General features: G+C 46.3%; 1 protein-coding gene across 1 annotated transcript in view; it reads right to left on the bottom strand.

The window, feature by feature from the left end:
- Positions 1-13,884, bottom strand: part of LOC136832754 (trafficking protein particle complex subunit 13) — a 180,299-nt gene that overhangs the window by 119,503 nt on the left and 46,912 nt on the right. The window lies entirely within an intron of this gene.

Below are 13,884 nucleotides of genomic sequence, written 5' to 3'. Positions count from 1 at the left end.
AAATAAATCCAGACAATGATCTGTGACTATCAGCCATAAACAATAGCTGGTCATCAGCCACTGGATCATCACCCTCTACCTCCTAAAGGAAAAATAACAGATTTCATATTCAGTAATGTCCAAATACCCCTGCTCAGTGCCGATTCTCTCAAGCACTTAGGGCTCCTATTGGATGTCCACCATTGTTGCCTACGAATGCCTGACAAAACCCCCACACGACATAACCCCCACCGACATAACCCCACACGACATAACCCCACCGACATAACCCCCACCGACAAAACCCCCATACGACGAAACCCCACGCGACAAAACCCCGCACGACAAAACCCCACACGACAAAAACCCCACACGACAAAACCCCACACGACCAAAAACCCACACGAATAATGAAAGTGCGGATAGTTAATATATATATATATATATATATATATATATATATATATATATATATATATATATATATATATAGAGAGAGAGAGAGAGAGAGAGAGAGAGAGAGAGAGAGAGAGAGAGAGAGAGAGCAAATTAGTAAATTACCTATTGTTATTCGATAAGTTATGTACAGTGATTACAAGGAAAGCTTTCACCGTTTTCGTCTGTTAACTAGCAAACTATCAACAAATTTGTATTGACAATACTCCTTTGCTAGTTATTTACAATTATTACAAAATGACTTTTTTTTCTTAAGACGGAGCTTTAGTTTGAGTGGAAATAATTTTTTCTGTACTCCTTTGCTCATCATGGAAGTCATCCGTAATAATAAAGGTGGAGAGAAACTTTGCTATAAAGGTTATATGTATACTAAAAAAATCCACCAGTGCTTCTACGATGAGGTGGGAATGTTCCAGAAGATCAGCGTTTGGATGTAATGGAAAAATAACAACAAATTTAGCAATATCGGACGTCATTTCAATTATTGAACATAATCATGCGGGAGATGAAGGATCAGTGGAAGCAGCAAAAGTGCATACAACCTTCTATCAACAGGCCAAATCAACTAGAGGAAATACTAGTCGCATTGTAGCGGATTCGTTGGAGAGTATGACTCAGGACGGAAGAATTGCCATGGGAAATATAAATACAGTTAAAAGATATGTTCAAAGATAACGCCAAGAAGGACGCCCTAAGGATCCCGAATCGTTGAAGGACTTGAAGATTTTAGGTGAATGGTCTATGACACGAGGAGAACATTCTGTGCCTTTTCTTCTTCATGATAATGGTGCTGAAGCCAATAATCGAATCATTATATTTGCAACAAGAGATGCGATGGACCATTTAGCTAAGGCACATACCTGGTATATGGATGGAACCTTTGCATCGGCTCCTGTGTCATTTGAACAGCTATTTGTTATTAGAGCTCCTCTCGGTGATTCAGCAATAAGCTGTGTGTATGGTTTCCTTTCCGGCAGATCACAGGAAATCTATCAAGAATTTCTTGCAACAGTTCTAGATAAATGAGAGGAACTAGGGTTACATATGAATCCCGATACTACTATGACCGATTTTGAAAAATCACTTTTGAATGCTATAGAAAATGTACTGGGACCTCAAATCCATACGAAAACATGTTTTTACCATTTAACACAGAATACATGGCGGAAACTACAAAGCATAGGACTGAGCAGTATCTACAAGGAAGATGAATCTACAAAACATTTTTGTGGTATGGTTGACGGACTTGCTTTTCTTCCATCTGATAGAATCATAGATGGCATGAATTTCCTTAAATTGAACTGCCCTAGCCATCTTGAACCTCTGTTGGCATATTTTGATTCGACGTATGTGACAGGTACTAAGCGTCGTGCAAGACAAATTCCACCATTATTTCCTCCTGAAAAATGGAGCGTGTATGAAGCAACAGTTAGTGGCGAAGACCGTACAAATAACCAGTGTGAAACTTGGAACAATACTTTTAAATACCTGGTTGGTTATAGTCATCCCACAGTTTGGGTTGCAATTGAAGCTCTGAACAAAGATGCACTGATGGTTCAAACTTGCTTGGAAAAGAATGCCATCGGAGAACCTCTTCGTAAGAAAATTAAGAGAGAAACTGTAAAATTGCAATCGCGATTGTAAAATCTTTGTCTTGATTTTAGTAATGGTAAGAAGGACATCGAAGAATTTCTTAATGGTGTAGCAAAAAATATAAGAATATATAAATTCTGACTTCCTATATGTTTTGTGTAATAAATATTACGAAACTGTAAATTTTTACTTTATAATCTTATCTTCTTTAATAAACGATTTAAAAAAAAAACTATATATACACTAGTCATTTCAGTAAGCTGCTTCTAGAAAATATATGGGTGTTTTTGTCGGTGGGGTTTTGTTGGTGGGGGTTTTGTCGTAGGGAGGTTTTGTCATATGGGGTTTTTGTCGTATGGGGGTTTTGTCGGTGGAGGTTTTGTCGGTGGAGGTTTTGTCGGTGGGGGTTTTGTCATGTGGGGGTTTTGTCGCCTCCCCGTTGCCTACTGGGCGTTGCCTCTTCAATTAAAGACAGTATCACTCATCATCGAGCCTATAGGAATTCCTGGAGGAATTCGAGCTTGATCAGAAGCAAACCCCTAGGATACCAGCAAAGTATTGTACAGACCACTTTATAAAAAGGACAGGCCCATAGAGTCAGCTCTTGAATTCCACTGCTCGCAACGGGAGAAACTAGCCACTGCCTAAAAGCCTTTCAGAGAAATGGTGTGGATGGGCCTTCGACAGAAGGCCTCCAGATCACGGCCTCCCCACTCCATGCGGTAAAAAATGAAAGAAAAAAAAAACTGGATGCTTCTTGGCACCCTGCAGAGACTACAGGCATTTCAATCTAGAGACAAAGCCCAACCACAACCCACTTCCACACATGGCAGATATTACCTCCACCCAGTACAACACAAAAATTCTCTGCAAGTTTGACCTCATGAAGGGCTGCTTTTAAGTGTCTGTATGCTGCAAGGTCATACTAAACATGGTGATCATCAAGCCCTTAAGGTGCCTACACATTTAATTACTCCACATTTTGCCTTGAATACTCTGGTGCCACATCCAAAGGCTGTTGGACAACATACTCTGCGACCTTCCCTTCTCCATGTTATACATCGACAACCTCCAAAAATCATGAATACCAAAACCAAATCAGAACTGTGCTCTTCCTATTCTGAGATCATGGCCTGGTTGTATGGTTCACCAGAAGCATCACTGAATTTGTGAGCCATGAAGTAGCAGCAAGTGACATTTACCCCTTATAATCCATAGGGTCAGCCATCAGAAAATACCTGACTCTTACCAGCACCAAATAAGTTTAAGAATTTACAGGAATTGTCAACTACTGCCACGGATTCCTCCTAAACACTGCACAAACCATGGGTCCCCCTACTATACCCTGAATTGGCACTCGCCTATTGTGAGGCCTTCAAACCCATTCATGATGTCCTGGCAAATGCAACCATTCTGGTATTCCCCAAACTCCTTGCAAAATTTACTCACAATGCATGCAAGCTTATCACAATGGGAACTGTAAGTGAATATCAATTGGTGGGACAACTCAAGCTTTAGATTTCTTCAGCAGAAAACTAACTCTTGCAGAAATAAAATACAACACCTTCGATTTCTCTCTATCCACCTGAGTGCCAGACGCTTCACACACCTTCAAGGTACTCCTTCCACCAACCCAGCAGATCATTAGCTTATGCACGCCCTCACCAAAAAGCTCGTCACATACTCTGGCCTTCAACAGTATCAGTTCCCAGTGACTACCAAATTCCTGTGTATCATATGTCATAAATCGGGCAAGAAATACCTAGCAGTAGCTGTATTATCCAGAATGCAAATCAACAGCGTGAAACTAAAGATTAATTATGAAGAACTCAATACAATGAAACAAAAGACTATCACATGAACGTCACAAACCTATGATTGGAAGATGTCCTATTCAACCTCATAGCAAGGGTAAGCCTCTGTGATACCAGCACAGGTAGCTCATGCCCTCTAGTGCCAACATCCTCCTAAAAAAATGCATCCTAATATATGGCCTCGTTTATCCCTCCAGGAGAAATTCTTCTGGCATGTAGTAAAGAGAGATATGAAATGGGGGACCAAACAGTGATTAAAGTGTCAAAGAAGTCAAATAAACTGGAACATGGAATCCTGCACAGGTGTTTTCCCTCACCTAGGCCACACTTTGTCACACACTGACAATGTGGGAACCCTACCCCCACCTCACAGATGCAGATACATTTTTATGGTAACAGAAAGATTTACAAAATGCCAGAAGCAATATCAATGTCAAAAGCAAAGCAACAGCGCATGCTTGCACTAAGGCACTCTTCAACAGATGAATCAGCAGTTTTGTCATTCCCCATGAAATAACATCTGACAGAGGACCGGGATTCATCTGTAATGTACGGACATCCCAAACCAAATTATTTAGGGCAAAAATTCACATCACCCCCTGCAACACACCTACCAATGGCATGGCTGAGAGGACACACTGATCCGTAGGGACACCCTCACAGCCAGGTGTGATGGGCCGTATGTGAAATCACACATACCCTGTATCATCTTTGGGTTACATGCAGAGCCCAAAGAACGACCCTACACTTTTCCAACAGAAATGGTGTTCAGCTAAACTGTAAAGTCACCAATTCGGCGCCAGGATAGTGTTTCGGCGGCGCCATTAATTAAGTCTCCGCTGAGCTTGTTTTCTTTGGTGACTTCCCGTTTTCTTCAAGCTAAATTAGTCACGCCTAAAACGTGCCAGGTCACGCATTTTAATCATTTTTACTTTATGGTATTTATACGAATGTCACACATTGTGTATCACATGTTTCTTCATTCACAGGCATCAAGACTGTATCTATATTGTGTCTCTGTATGTTTCGTATTGTAATTCGTACTCGTTCACTGCATATTATTGTTTATTGTTTCGACCTCAGGTCACAGTCAATTCCATTGTCTCTCACGGCCCGGCGTCAGTCGGCCGCAATATAAGCCGCCTGGATCTGTAATAAATCAGCAGTAACCTTTACCTGCTCGTTTCTTTGACACCTTACAGTGGTGACCCCCGGAGTATCCCGGAGCCATTAGCGGACTCACACGGCGACTCAGTCTTGGCTCCAGGATTTCTCCAAAAAACGCTCTTAGCGGCCTAAACACGGCGCTGTAACCAGCGTTTGAGCGTGCTGACTCTCGTCGGCGTACCCCACCAGCGTCACTAGCGGAACCACACGGCGCACGAAAGTGCGTACTGACGCGAGTATCCTACTCCAGTAAGGGGTCAAAGGAGCGAGCATGGACGCGGATATCCCCTCCTTCATGCAGTTAAACGCGGACCCCGCGGACTCCGAGGTTTACCTACCTCCCATCGCAGCCGCGCCCGCCCCCGCATCGAGGCCCTCCCGCAACTCCACACCAGCGCCCCGAACACACGACGGCCGGGCAACACAATCGCGGGCGCCCTCACCCTAAAGCTGCCGCCGTTTCGCAGGGCAACCCATCGAGGTGGCTGCGCGGGGTGGAGAGCCACTTCAGAATCGCGGACCTCACGGACGAAATCCTACAGGCCGACACAGTGCTCAACGCCCCTTCCGGAGGACGTGTACAACAAACTCATCTCGCGGGTACCCGAAACACTCACCCTCACATACGGCACCACAAAAAGTTCCTCCTCGAAGCTTGCTCCTGCCCATCGCCGAGCGGGCCGCCCGTGCTATCGACCTTGCCAATAATCCACGCCACGACCTCGAACCAAGAGACGCTTTGGGGCATGGTCGTAGATCTCCTGTAAACACCAGTCTCGGGTGGCACGAACAAGCGGCAGGAGATAAGCCGTCAGACGGGAAATTTTCCTTCGCCAACTCCTCCCGGAAGTACGCAACCAGATCGCGCACCCCTACACCATGCCTGTCGAGGACCTCAGAGAGGCGGCACAACACCTCACAGACTCCGTCAAGGCTTCACAGCGGCTAAAACCGGCCACTCAGCCGGTCGGCTCCGTCCAGCCTGAAGAGGGCGTGAGCAGCCCGTCAACGCCATCGCCAACAGACGTCCACCGAACCACAGTAGACGGTGGTCCCGGGCTTCTGTCGCTATCACAAGTGGTTCGGAAAGGACGCCCGAAACTGCCTGCCGCCCTGCTCGTTCAACCGTTCAAAAACGGGGGTGGCGGCCCAGCAGGACAGGCCGCCATGGCAGCCGAAGAACCCAGGGCCTCAAAACAGTAGGTTTCTACGTCCGCGACACCGTCTCCGGCAGGATGATGCTGGTCGACACAGGAGCCTTCAAGTCGGTCTTCCCAGCATCCAGAGAGGACCGCAACCAGACACCAGACCCGGCCGCCTTCCTGACGGCCGCCAACGGAACCCCATCCTCTCCTACGGCACCAGGCTCCTGTCGATCTCCATCCTTGGCCAGAGTTACTCCTGGGACTTCATCGTCGCGGACGTGGGAACCCCACTCCTGGGGCCGATTTTCTGGCGCACTTCGGCCTGCTAGTCGACGTGGGCGCAAGCGCCTCCTCGATACCGACTCCTGCCGGTCTCTCCCGTTAACGGCGGGACCCAGACCCACCATCAGCGCCGCCGTCGCCCCCACCAGTACGCACACCTTCTGTCGGAGTTCCCTGAGGTGTTTAAGCCCGAGCTTCGCCAAGTCCCCGGGCCCCAGCCAAGCACGGCATATACCACCATATAGTGACTAAAGGGCCCCGACACATGCGAAGTTCCGCAGGCTTCCCCTCAGCGCCTTCAGGAGGCGAAAAAAGCATTCGCGGAGATGGAACGGATGGGCATCTGCAGGAAAGCCTCCAGTCCATGGGCCTCCCCCTCCACATGGTGCAGAAACCGGACGGCTCCTGGAGACCCTGCGGCGACTACAGACGGCTCAACATTGCAACGGAGCCCGACCACTACCCTCTGCCCAATATGCAAGACCTTACGGCCTCCTTTCACGGGGCCAAAATATTCACTAAATTGGACCTTCTTAAATCTTATTTTCAGGTACCTGTTGCGCCAGAGGACATACCAAAGACAGCCATCATCACGCCCTTCGGGTCCTATGTGTTCGCCTTCTCCACCTTCGGGCTGAGGAACGCCGGGGCCACCTTCCAGCGGCTCATGGACAGCATCCTGGGGGACCTAAAATTCTGCGTCTGCTACGTCGACGACATTCTCATATTTTCCAGGTCTCACAGCGAACACCAAAGGCACATCAAAGCAGTCCTCCAGCGCCTCCAAGAAAACGGCCTCGTCGTCCGTTTTGACAAGTGTACATTCGGCGTCCAGAAAGCAGAGTTCCTGGGTCACGAGGTATCTCCGACAGGCGTCCGCCCTCTTACATCGAAAGTGGCAGCCGTGAGCAAAGTTCCCGACACCCACCTCCATCAAGGCCGTCCAGGAGTTCCTTGGGATGGTAAACTTCTACAGGCGCTTCATCCCGGGATCGCGCACACCACGCCCCTGACGGAAGTCCTAAAAGGTCAACCGGTCCCTGTCTTGGGGACCCAGCCAGCAGCAGGCCTTTTCCCGGACGAAGGCCGCCCTCACCAAGGCAACCGCCTTGGCACACCAGGATCCCAAGGCTCCCCCAGCTGACGACAGACGCCAGTAACGTTGCCTGCGGTGCTGTTCTGGAGCAAATCATCAACGGCGCCCCAGCCCATCGCCTTCTTCAGCAAGAAGTTCAATCCCGCAGAGTCCCGATACAGCACCTTCGACAGGGAACTCTGCGCGATGTACCAGCGCAGTTCGGCACTTCAAGTTCCTCCTGGAGGGGACGCCCTTCACAATCTTCACAGACCACCAGCCACTGGTTCACGCTTTCACGAAGCAAGGGGACGCATGGTCTTCCAGACAGCAGCGCCACCTCTCAGCCATAGCCGAATTTACCTGTTCCGTCAGGTACCTCCCGGCAAGAAAAATCCCGTAGCAGACGCCCTCTCCAGAGTCGAGTTGAACGCAGTGCAGCTTGGTGTAGATTACCAGGACCTTGCCAGAGAACAGGCCGCTGACCCAGAAACCCCAGCATACCGCACCGCCATCACATCCCTCAAGTGGCGGGACGTGACCCCTCGCCCCGGAGGCCCCAGTCTGCTCTGTGACATCAGCACAGGCCAGCCCCGCCCTTTGGTTCCAGCCTCACGCCGCCGCCAGGTATTTGACATCATCCACGGCCTCACACCCCTCCGGCAGGACCACGGCCAAACTGCTTTCAAAAAGTTCGTCTGGCACGGGTGCAAAAGGACGCCACAGCCTGGGCAAAACAGTGCCTGCAGTGCCAGACCAGTAAAGTGGGTCGTCACACGCAGTCGGGGTAGGCGAGTTCCCACAGCCAGGGCGCGCCGGCCACATCCACATCGACGTCGTCGGGCCCCTTCCCCATCAGGCGGATCCAGATACCTCCTCACGGTGGTAGACCGTTCAACGAGGTGGCCCGGCCACGCCCATGCAAGAAGCCACCGCCAGCGCGTGCGCCGAGGCCCTGCTCTCCAGTTGGGTTAGCCGCTTCGGCGTCCCGGACCACATCACAACCGACAGGGGCCCCGCTTTCCTCTCCGAGCTGTGGTCTGCCCTGGCTCAACTGCTGGGAACCACGCACCACACCACCACAGCGTACAACCCAGCGGCCAACGGCCTGGTTGAACGGTTCCACAGGTCCTTAAAGTCATCCCTCATGGCCCGCTGCACCGCCGAGGACTGGAAACATCAGCTGCCGTGGGTCCTCCTCGGGTTGAGGACCGCCCCAGAGCCGACGGCACCCCATCCGCAGCTGAACAAACCTATGGGGAACCCCTCGTGGTGCCGGAGAGCTCGTGACGGATGATCGCCACTCCCCATCTCTGCAGAGGCTCCGCGACGTGGCCGGCAAGTTCGCCCCTTGCAGGCGCTCATACATCGACAGAGCAACCACCTTCGTGCCGCCACAGCTGTCATCCGCCACCCACGTCTTCGTCAGAGTCGACGCCGTCCGTCCACCACTAACTAAGCCCTACAGGGGACCCTTCCGCGTGCTGGAACGGAACAGCAAGGCGTTCCGGCTGGCACTTCCAGGCAGGAACGACTGGGTTTCCATAGACCGGCTAAAGCCCGCCTTCCTGTCGGAGAGTCCCGGCAGCGTCGCAGCACCCCTTCCGCCCAAACGCACTCCAGCACGCCCTCACCACTGCAGGCGCGGCCGCCCAGGAAGGACCGCCCAAACAGCAGCCTCACAGGCGGGAGGCCCTCATTTATCCTCAAGGAGCCGCGGCACCCTTCAGCGTCCCACCAGGTACAGGGATTAATCAGACGCGTCCCTCGTCTTGGGAGTATTTGTAAAGTCACCAATTCGGCGCCAGGATAGTGTTTCGCGGCGCCATTAATTAAGTCTCCGCTGAGCTTGTTTTCTTTGGTGACTTCCCGTTTTCTTCAAGCTAAATTAGTCACGCCTAAAACGTGCCAGGTCACGCATTTTAATCATTTTTACTTTATGGTATTTATACGAATGTCACACATTGTGTATCACATGTTTCTTCATTCACAGGCATCAAGACTGTATCTATATTGTGTCTCTGTATGTTTCGTATTGTAATTCGTACTTTCGTTCACTGCATATTATTGTTTATTGTTTCGACCTCAGATCACAGTCAATTCCATTGTCTCTCACGGCCCGGCGTCAGTCGGCCGCAATATAAGCCGCCTGGATCTGTAATAAATCAGCAGTAACCTTTACCTGCTCGTTTCTTTGACACCTTACAAAACCATCTGTGTTTCCAAGGAATTCTCCTCCACTAACAACACCGGCCAACGAAAACCCCTTTCAAGACTTCGTAAAGCTGTCAAATAGCACCATCAAAATAAACAAACATAAGAAAATATGAAGACGTAGTAATGCCAAAAAAACCTACATATAGATTGGTTAATGTTTCTGAGAAACAGCAACCACAAATCCACTCTTACACCACCTTACAGGTCTCCCTACCTAATCCTCAAACAAACAAATAAAACTATATGCAGATACATAGGAATAAGGATCGGGTCTTAATCAACAAGCTGCACCTGGCATACCTCGAAGATGACGACAACCCTCTGTCATCCTATCAGTGACAGAGCTTAATGCATAGGAGCACACTACTACCTTTCCAGCATCCCAAAAAGTCGACAACTAAGTAAGGATGTGGAATGCCGTCTGTATATCATATTTTGACTTGCTTATACAATATTTCACTTAGTTGCAGGCTACTACCTTATCAGCGTTCTGAAATGTATTTTGGTGAGTTGGAGTGTGGGCCAGTTGTGATATTTACATTCTGTGCCCATCTATATATTTGTTACATTCTTATTTGTAATTTTATTCCTCTGTGCAACCCAGTAACTTATCAGCATCCCGAAAAAGCTGCCATACATTACTTTGTAAAAAAAAGAAAAAATTGCCTGTGAAATGAATATATGTGTTGTACGCAACCTTGGTGATGTATGAGAACATATCAGTTCCCCTGTTCTTTATCTATTCAGCGCGGGGGTTGGGGTGGGGGAGAAATACTGTCAACTTTCCACTTTCGCTGACAAAACCCTGCTTTAATTTCCAAGTTCAGAAGCCTCTCCCAAAGCAATTTCGCGGCCATGTGCCCATACATCATTTGTGTCGCCACTTAGCAGTCTTCAAACCATGTCTTAATTCACAGTCACATGTGTGCATGAAGAATGTTCATAGTATTTTGAACACTGTTCATAAAGCGTGAATATCTAATTCAATTTGTTGCCATTCACTCAACCTATGAATTTTTTAAATTTTATGGGCGTTTCCAAGCAGTTACATGAATGTATTTGTCACTGAATCCTAACGTAGCATGTGTGGTAGGAGGAAAAATTTCCTGCAGATAAAGAGAAGGGAAATCCTTTGTTCGAATATCATTGGTCAACTAACGATTCCGTCTCGTCCAGAAGGTAAAGAAAGATTACTACGAAGCAGTGTGTATCAAAAGTAGCGATAAAAGGAGATGAATACTGGCTTTAATAAATATAAAGGTAAATGTGGTTTGTGAGTACCCATTTGTATAACTAACTGAATACCAACAACGCCAGTCAAACTTCGGAGTCGACTTTGAACGTTTTCCTGTAAATCCTAGAAGGTCGCCAACCAACTATGGAATCCGGTTAAAAGTATACATGGAACATTTTCCTTCCAAAGACTGCAAACACCACTATTAACGAAAGAAAGAACCAACATCGCAAACTGATCAAGAGGAAAAGAAATCAACGAGTGAAGGCTCATCCAGCGTCTCAACAAGACCAAAAGAAACGGAAGAACGAAAAATTAATTTTCACGGAGAATTAAGAGCAGAATTTTTTTTATTGCCTATAGATACTTTCCTGAGGAAACTGAACTATGGCGAAACTGATGGTGTTCCCCTTTGTATTCATTCCGGTCTCTGCATCCGCTCAATCAGGTCACATCGATTAATTTTACAGGGAATTTAAAACTTCCCATGTCTCTTTTCCACAGATTGAAGCCGAAATATGCGTTTACAACAATATTATAAGTTTACAATACATGTGTGTGTGTCAGAGAGAGAGAGAGAGAGAGAGAGAGAGAGAGAGAGAGAGAGAGAGAGAGAGAGAGAGAGAGAGAGAGAATGTTACGTAACAAAGACGGCGTCTGCAGAAAAATATTCTGAAAAATCTCAACTGTGGAGATTACTCAATTACTCTTGATCTAATAAGTGAAAAAGTATATGATAATAAAGAAACTAACTTTATCAAAGAAACCACTCGAAGCAAATCCTTGACAGATAGTCACAATCTTACTGAATCGGTGTGAAAATGCTTTCTGTTGCTTGCGAAGTCTGCATCGAGTGACATTCGGTGACAAGAGACACTCAAGAAATTTTGGGATGCACCAGTTTTATCCTGTAATCGTATTGTTCCATCCACTGCAGAATCTGAATTAACGTGGGAGACGTCTGTTCGCGATGAATTTTTTTTTTTTTACAAGGAAATTTCAGTAGCTATAACAGACAAGTAGACCCCGTGAATATCAACAGCGTATGGAGCTGTAATTCTGAGAGAAAGTGAGAGTGTTACAGGAACAATACTCCGCGAGGATGCGTTTTAATCTATCCAAGGCGATATGTGAGCATTATTATACGGGTGATGCCTTCTTGAAAATTATGCCCTACAGAGAGCAAATATCCACAGTACTGCTGAAATAATAATAATAATAATAATAATAATAATAATAATAATAATAATAATAATAATAATAATAATAATAATAAATTAAGAAATAACAAGATTAACTCAAAACTTACGAACTTATATTTGAATAATAATGATATTCGCAAAATTAATACGAGTACTTTGCATGTAACCTGCTGTTCCCGTATTCTGAGACTATCAGTCAAGAAGATTTCTGTCGAATGCAGGTATGGAAAAAGATGAAAATGGACAGTGGTAGTTCTCAGAAAACTGGAAGGCAGTGTCGTAAAATGATTATTAATATTATTATTCAGAAGATGAACCTTATTCATATGGAACCAGCCCACAGGGGCCACTGATTTGAAATTCAAGCTTCCAAAAAATATAGTGTTCACTAGGAAAAAGTAAGAGGAGGTAAAGGGAAATGCAGGTAGAAGAGATCCCACTTCTTAAAAAGAAAAATGAATTAACATACTAATAAATAGAAAAATGTATTAAAATGCAAGGAGAATAGTATTAGGGTAATAATGCATTGCACCTTCGCTTGAACTTCTGAAGTTCCAACTGCACAACATCCTTTGGGAGGCTGTTTCACAGTCCAACGGTGAGGAATAAAGGACCTCTGGAACTGGGAAGTTTGAAGCGAGGCACATTTACTGTATATTGGTGCTGCTGTTCAGCGAATCTGCTTGCTCTCGGCAGATAAAGGGGATCAGGGATCAATTGTGAATGTGAAAGATCTCTGTTGAAATACAACTTATGAAAATGTGACAAACAAGATACCAACCGTCGATGGTTCGAGTCATAACTGCTACTGTTAGGAAATAGAAACCTACCACCACGAACCATTCTATCTAAAAGACTTAAATCTCTGGAAGAAGCAGACATCCACACCAGAGAACAGTATTCTAGTAAAGGAATTACAAAATTAATGACCTAAAACGGGTTGCATTGATTTTATCACTTTTAAATATATGAGGCCTCACGAACAATACCTAACTTTCGTGTGGCATTTGCTGAAACTTTCATTAGGTGCTTCTCGAAAGTTAGGTGTGAGTCAAAGGTTACAACTAGGATAGTTAAAGCTTCAGACTCATTCAGCAAAGTTCCATCCATCTGAAGTGGAGAATGGGGTGGGAAATCTGTACGAGGTCTGCTAATCAATAGTGTTTTCGTTTTACTGGAGTTCAGCCTCATACCCCACCGACTACTGTACACCATTCCCCGATCCGGACCATTTCTCGACTGAGGCTGAGGGCAGCTTCATTTCTCATGAGTGGAGATTTACTACATCCACAAAGTGTTGCATCATCGGTATACTGAACAATCTTGTTTTCCAGGCCAACAACTATTTCACCTGTATATACTAAAAATAATAGTGGACCAAGAACACTACCCTGTGGAACTCCAGAAACAATAGGTCTTAGTTCAGTCAACAGCCCGTTAACATCAGCTCGTGACTGCCTACCTGTAAGGAAATCTTACAACAACCTAAGTGTGGCGAGCTAGGTTTCATCTCACCATCTTTTGACCAGACACTTGGCTGTGCGCTTGTTAATTGGTATTCTGATTCTGATCATTATACAGTATTATTGTTATTATTATCATGCATCATTATACCTTCAAGTTTGCTCCATATGTTATCATTGAACATATGAAATGTTTACTAATTTCTCTTTGTTTTCGAGTGTCTTCCGAAGAAAAATTATATAAATGATATCAAACA

Source organism: Macrobrachium rosenbergii, chromosome 50 (assembly GCF_040412425.1).
Source record: "Macrobrachium rosenbergii isolate ZJJX-2024 chromosome 50, ASM4041242v1, whole genome shotgun sequence".
Classification (NCBI taxonomy): domain Eukaryota; kingdom Metazoa; phylum Arthropoda; class Malacostraca; order Decapoda; family Palaemonidae; genus Macrobrachium; species Macrobrachium rosenbergii.
The sequence above is the reverse complement of the archived record's forward strand: the minus strand, read 5'-3'. Positions and strand labels throughout refer to the sequence as shown.